Source organism: Hipposideros armiger, unplaced genomic scaffold (genome assembly GCF_001890085.2).
Source record: "Hipposideros armiger isolate ML-2016 unplaced genomic scaffold, ASM189008v1 scaffold_438, whole genome shotgun sequence".
Lineage (NCBI taxonomy): Eukaryota > Metazoa > Chordata > Mammalia > Chiroptera > Hipposideridae > Hipposideros > Hipposideros armiger.
This window is the reverse complement of record NW_017731788.1, coordinates 892,710-899,583: the sequence shown is the minus strand read 5'-3', so window position 1 is coordinate 899,583 and position 6,874 is coordinate 892,710. Positions and strand designations below refer to the sequence as shown.

Here is a 6,874-nt window from a genome sequence, read left to right as displayed (position 1 = left end):
AGCAAAAAAAAAAAAAAAATGCCCTGTTGATTGTGTTCCTCACCAGAGATCTGTAAGAGTACTGTACAACTGAAATACAGTGTGAGCCACATGGGTAAAACTTTCTACAAGAGTAGCTACATTGAAAAATTGAAAATTGATTAAATTTAACAATGTTTTATTTAACCGGGCATATCAAAAAAAACGTTACCCTTTTCAACATTCAACCAATGTAAAAATTATTAAGAAGCTTTTTGGGTTTTTTTAGTATCAGGTCTTGCAATTCCAGTATGTCCAATCACTCTTTCATATCCTTTTTTTTTGTCCTTGTGGCAGTTTCAAGAAATTTCACCATCACCATCTTCAAGGGAGGTGCACTGATAGCCAAATGTCCCTGAAAGCTATACAAAAGGCCTGCAAAGGCAATTTAGCAATGCTCGTGGCATACGTGAGAGGTTTTATTCATCCTGTTGCGGAATTTTCATTACTCCGACATGCACAGAACAGAGCTAACCGGGTGACAGGCCCTTTAAGAAACATTTGATAGAGTACAACCAGAGGAGGGCATGTTGCTATTCCGAGTAAACTAGGAATCTGAGGGCGACTCCCACGCTCCCGACACCTGGTTGAGCCTCCAGTCCAGGGCGAGGACGCAGTTCCGCACAAATCCGCCGCGAGAAGCTACAGCGCGGCCCCAGAGCCCCCGAGGGGGTCCTCGTGGGCCCTCCAGCCGCCTGCGGCTCCGAGGCTCCCTCCCGCCGCGCGGAACGCGACTCCCCGCGCGTGGCTCCAACGAGGCCCCCGGGTGCCCCCCGCCCGGGCCTTCCAACTGGGCTTTCCCGTGCCCCTTGAGGTGGCCTCGGCGTTCCTGAGCCCTCGAACCCGGCCTCCCTTTCAGGAGAGCGTTGATTCGGCCCGGGCCGCACTCACCGACCTGAGCAGGCAGCGCGGCCGCCGCACAGCCGCTTCCGGCCTGGTCGCCGCCCCTCCCGCCGCGGGAGTCCGGACGCAGGCAAGATGGCGGCCGCAGCGGCGCAGCCAGGAACTTGGGCCCACCGAGCGGGGGTCCACAACCCTACAGCCGCGCCTCGGGGACGTGCAGCAGCGCCTCGGGCTCGCAAGGGGAAGTTCCCCGCCCCCGAGCGAGCCCCGCCCCTTTGCGAGCCTGGGAGTCGCACCGCCCCGGGGCGGGGCCACTGCCCTGGAGGCCCCGCCTCCCGCCCGCGCGCCCAGGTCCACTCCCGCAGGCCCCGCCCCTGGATTCCGCGAACCGGATCCTGGGCACGCGGACCTGGGCGGTTTCTCCGAGCCCAGTTACGGTTCTCAAGCATTTCACACGCTTTAGCTCGTTTGATCAGTTTAAGTTTTCATTAAAAATGTATTGCAGGCCATCAATGTAGTAGAAAGTTAAGGGTATTTGGTTCACGATTTATTCATTCATTTGTTCCACAAATAAATCTTGAGTACCTGTTGTGTACCTGGCATCGTTCTGGAATGCTGGGGACACTGGGGTGAATAAAAAAGACACGGTCCCGGCAGGAAGCAGGCAATTAGAGTGATGCCTCGTTGAGGCTAGTATAGTGCTCCACAGAAGGGCCCCCCTTATTGTTGGGGGTCCGGAACGCTTCCTTGAGGACCTCTAGGCTGGGACAACAGGGTAGAGTATGGAATTGGCTGGGAAAGGCAACAGGTAAGACAGCGTTGGAAGAGAAGGGCCTTCTGGGGTGGAGGAAGAGCAAGTGCAGGGTCTAGGGAGGGCACAACAGTGGGGAAGCAGTGGAGTGCAGATGAGTGAGCAGAGGAAGTGGGGAGACTTTAAGATGTTGTATCAGAAAGGCATTTAGAAACCAGGTCAGTGAATTTAGATGGACTTTTTCCTAAAGGCATGGAATCGTTGAAGGTTTTTAACTGGCCGAGTGGTGTGATCAGTTTTTTAGGAGAAAACAGGGAGGGACAGAATAAGTATCTGAATTAGGGATGATGGTAACCCAAACTACCAGTAGTGTGTGTGGGGGGAGTAGAGATGGAGAGAAATTTGTGGCTCTGGGGATATTTAGAAGGTGGGGTAAACAGAGCTTGATGATTGACTGAGTGAAGGGAAAAGAGGATTCTAATAGATTTCTGGCTCCCATAGTGGAGTGACTAGTCCTGCCACAGGTGTTACAAATCTGACACAGGCTTTCTACAGATGTCTGGCCATCTTTGCTTGTCTGTTCATGCTTAAAAGTGGATGGTGTTGAGAGTAGTCCTGATGATCTTCAAGGCAGATAGTTTTGGTAAGAGGATGAGTTTGGGGAGAGTTTGGCCTGTGGAAGTCTGAGGCTCCTTTTCATTCCTGCCATGGGAAAAGTGGAGGCTGAAGAAACTGCTGTACAGCTGAGGGGAGATGCCACAGGATTTATCCCTGGAAACACTATCTTGCCAATCTTCTCAGTGGTTTTGACCCCAATCCCAACTCCCCACATGCAACCTCAGATCAATACAAGTCTCTTCCGTATCCACTCCTATTATACATAGCTGAGGAAAACACCTCCCCTTACATTCAGGAGATAACTTTGCTTCTTACTTCAGGAAAAAAAAAAAAAACTATTAGGTTGGAATTCCCACAGCGCCCTACTATTTTCTCTTTCTTTCCCCCAGCATCTTCATTCACACTCATTCTTACCTTCTTCTAGCTGACATAATGGAAGAGGACCCTATATGTTCCTCCTCTTCTGGGCCCTCGCTCCATCAATTTTCTCCTCTTCCATGTGTCGCCAACCTCCCCATTTCTACTGGTTTTTTACCTTCAATGTATGTTTAAGTCATTCTCACTTTTCCCCTCAAGAGAGAACCGTGTTCGCTCTCTCTAATCCCACATCCTGCTATCTTCCCCTGATTTCACTCCACTTAGGCCTTCGTGCCCACCACTCCACCGAAACTGCTCCTTACTTACCTATAGTTGTCTTCCCTTTCTAGAATATACGCTCCACATTGCCAGTTTTCATTCTGTTATACCTCCACCTCCAAGTTTTAGGGTATTCAGCTAGGTGTGGCTATATCAAAAAGTTGTGACCAGCGAGCAGTGAAGAGAGCTGGATCATGTCCCCTAAAAGAGAAGCTGCTTGCCATCCACTTCCTCTTCTCCATTCTGGCTGTCTGGAAAATGGCAAAAAGAAACATGGACTAGAAATGGAAGCATGTATTAAGGAAGGCAAAACTGCCCCATTAGTCTAAGTCCCAACCTGATTCAGTAAGCTGCGGTACCTCCTTGGATCAACCACAGACTTCTGGATCATTACACAAGAGAAAATAAACTGTGTCCTCTAAAAAATTACTACTTGTTTGGACCTGTGTGTCATAGTGACTTAGCTTATTCCCTAACGAATACACAGGAGCTCTGTCTGCTTTATTCTCTGATTAATCCCAGGACCTAAAAGATCAAATAGTACAGAACATGTGCTCAATAAAAACTTGTAAAATGAATCCTAAGATAATATCTTTCTCTCTGCTATACTTCCCTCCAGCTAACATCTTTTGCTCTCTTTCCTATTCCATCTGAGCTTTCGTGAATGTGTATTCTTCTCCTGTTGCTGCCACTTCCTTGCATTCTAAAGTCCCTATAGCAATAAGTGGCACGTTTCTCATTCTACTTGGAAATTGATTCCCCGTCTTCACTGAACCGTGTTCCTTGTAAGTAGAACTGGATCATGTCTCTTAAAAGAGAAGCTGTTTGCCATCCCCTTCCTCTCCTCCCTTGCTGCTGTATGGAAAATGGCAGACAGCATTTTCCTTTGGGTAGTGAACTTTTAGTAGAGAACTTTGGATTCCCTGTAGTGCCTGCCACATAACATGTATTCAGAAATATTTACTGAGTGGAAGAACGCATTGCATTTGTTGGAAGATTAAACTGTATCAGAGTTTTAACAGGCTGGTCTGAGGTTACAATCCAACATGCATTTTGTAACGGATGCCAGATTTGCTCAAGTTCAGTCTCAGTGTGTTTTTGTTTGCTTGTTTTTAATTTAAACTGTTGGGTCCCCAAAAGAATGTTGTTCTTTTTTAGCCTCCTTCATGTATGTTGTGGTGATCCAGGACAGAATTTTTTTGTTGTGATTTTAAGTGACTAAAAGGCAGCAGTTGAAGAACAGCTAATTTCCTTCCTACTACTCCTGCCCTCCGCAATAATTCAGTTACTGCTGGAACGTTCTGTGGAGCCTGTGTCTGGCTAATTCCAACTCGCTTTACTTCCACGTGCACAAAATCAGTCTGTACCGGAGAATAAGTTTGATTCTTAGGCATCGAGAGGAAATTTTGGCCCTGTAAACATGTGAAATAGATTCGGTAATCTTTTTACAAAGCTTCAGGATGAGAAGATCTGAGATATCTTAAAATAGTGTTTTTCAAAAGTATTCTAGCAAATTCCCAAATAAATGTTGTAAATCAATGCACTTATTCACACATTTTTGGGATTTCACCTAACATTGTCATAATAAACTTACATAGCTTCCAAGGATATGATTTTTAATACATTTTTAACAGTTAAATTGTAAATAAACTGTTGCATCACACTAAATACATCCCAAAATTTAAATACCTGAATGAAAATTTCTCACTATCATTCATTTAAAAACTCTGTGAATGAGCTATTCTTTAAATATAGGAAAATTCTATACTGCTCTATTTTTTTCTTATATTTCCATTCTACTTTCTCCCACTGGATTATTTGTTTGTTTCATGACAAACAATTATATAACATAAACTATGTGCCAGATACGTTACAAGATAAGCTCATTTAACACTCTGTCTCAGATTGGGTGCCCTGAGAACCTCTTCAAGATGGCGGTTAGGATATAGGATGCTTATGAGGGAATGTTCTTGGGATCAGCATTTGTGGAAGGGAGGGGAACGATGCAGCATTGGGCAGAGGGGAGAGCTGAGCTGTGATTCAGTACCAACAAAGAACTCAGCCAACCCACGGGAAACTATAGAACTGGGCTGGCCCCACAGAGATGTCTTGAATTGCAACGAGGGATCCAGGCCTTATTATTACCCCACTGATATAAATGTGTCATTGAGCTATCCCTTGAAGGAAGCGTGACATTGGATGAGGCAGTTTTCTCAGGCACAACAGCCCCCAAAGAAAGCTGACAGCTGAGGGCCATCTGCTAGCAACACTCCCAGCAGCTGAAGGGATAAGTCACTCATTACTGAAGGGGGACACCCGGAAGGTACACCCTGGAATCCACCACAGCTTCATCACAATTTTACAAGGATGATTCTGTTATTTTTCCCATTTTACACATGAGAAAACTGAGGCACAGAGGGGTTAAATACCTTTTAGGTGGTGGAGCTAGGATATGAACCTAGATACTGTGTCTCCAGCATTGTGCATCTAACTACTGGCCCATGCACTATCAAATGGAACTGCTATGTGATCGAACTCTAAGTGTCATTAAAATTATCTTTTAAAGCAGAGATTGGCAAACTCTATTTGACAGTATGTACGTTCAGCTTTGCAGGCTATACTGTCTCTTTCACAACTACTCAATTCTGCTGTTGTACAGTAGCAGCCAGAGACAGTCCATGGGCCAAGGACATAGTTCTGTTCCAGGGAAACATTATTTACAGAAACCGGTGGCAGGTTGGATTAGTAAAATCCATGTTTTAGGAAAATATGTAAAGCTAGAGAAAACACTCATGGTTTATTGTTATAGGAATAAAATAGTACTGAATAGAATAAGCATGATTCTAACCATATATTTTAAAGATTGGAAGGAATTATGCTACTATTTCAACAGCAGATTTCTCTGTGTGGTAGGTTTAAATGTGATCATTATTTTCTTTATTATACATTTTAATGTTTTCTGAAATAAAATGTACAGCTTTTTTAACGAGGAAAAAAACCCCAAGGAATATTATTTTAGAGCATACAGTTGGAGGGATTCGGATGCTAAATTTCATAATGATGGACAGCCACATCATAATTCTATGCACACAGAGTTAAGGCAGAAATAACAATAAGGTGAAACCCACATGCTAAGTGCTTTATTAATTGGGGCAGTTTTAGGATGATAACTGTAATATGGGTGATGTTGGCATTTCTTCTTTGCATTTGCTCATGGCTTCTTCACAGGGTTTCTGTTTCATTTGAGAGTAACTTTGTGTTATGGACAGGAGGTTTGTGCGTACCTAGCCCCCCGCAAATTGGTATGTTGAAATTCTAACACCTAGTGTGATGATATTAAGAAGTGGGGTTTTTGTGAAGCTATTAGGTCACGAGGGTGGAGCCCTCATGAATGGGAGTAGTGCCCTTATCAAAGGGACCCCAGAGAGCTCTCTCAACCTTTTTCTGCCATGTGAGTACAAAATAAGAAGTCACCACTTTGAATCATGCAAGAGGGCCCTCCCCAGAACCCAGCCATGCTGGCACCCTGATCTCAGACTTCCAGCCTCCAAAACTATGAGAAAGAAATGTCTGTTGTTTTTAAGCCCCCCAGTCTATGGTAATTTGTTACAGCAGCAGGAACTGACTAAGCACTCAAGCAGCAGCCAACTATCATCAAATCGGTGCTGTTACGCCTAGTTAGACCGTAGCCATCTCGTTGCTTGCTCTCCTCCCCTCATTGGACAGGATCTGAGTGAATCACATTTGGGCTGTGAAACAGATGATGAGGCTACATTCTGCTAATCTCTCTCTGCTCCCATAGCCATTACCCTAGTTTAGGTCTTAATTACTGCTCACCCAGACAGCAATCTCCCAACTGGCCTCTGGTTCCCCTGTTCCCACCCTTTTACTCTAAACCATCTCCTCTATGTGGCCAGATTGGCCTTCCTGAAGCGCATCTCAAGTGTCCCTCTTATTTAGAATCCTTCATAGGCTCATGTCCCCAACAGACCAACATCCAAACTCCTC

At 45.2% G+C, this 6,874-nt stretch overlaps 1 protein-coding gene across 2 annotated transcripts in view; it reads right to left on the bottom strand.

The window, feature by feature from the left end:
• Window positions 1-1,120, bottom strand: part of MIOS (meiosis regulator for oocyte development) — a 30,599-nt gene extending 29,479 nt beyond the window's left edge. The window contains exon 1 of one of the 2 annotated variants that reach the window (XM_019665300.1): window positions 910-1,120. The gene's annotated coding sequence lies outside the window, so the exon portion shown is untranslated. The remainder of the gene's footprint in view (window positions 1-909) is intronic. The other variant, XM_019665299.1, reaches the window with a different exon arrangement.
• Window positions 1,121-6,874: the final 5,754 nt, after the last annotated feature.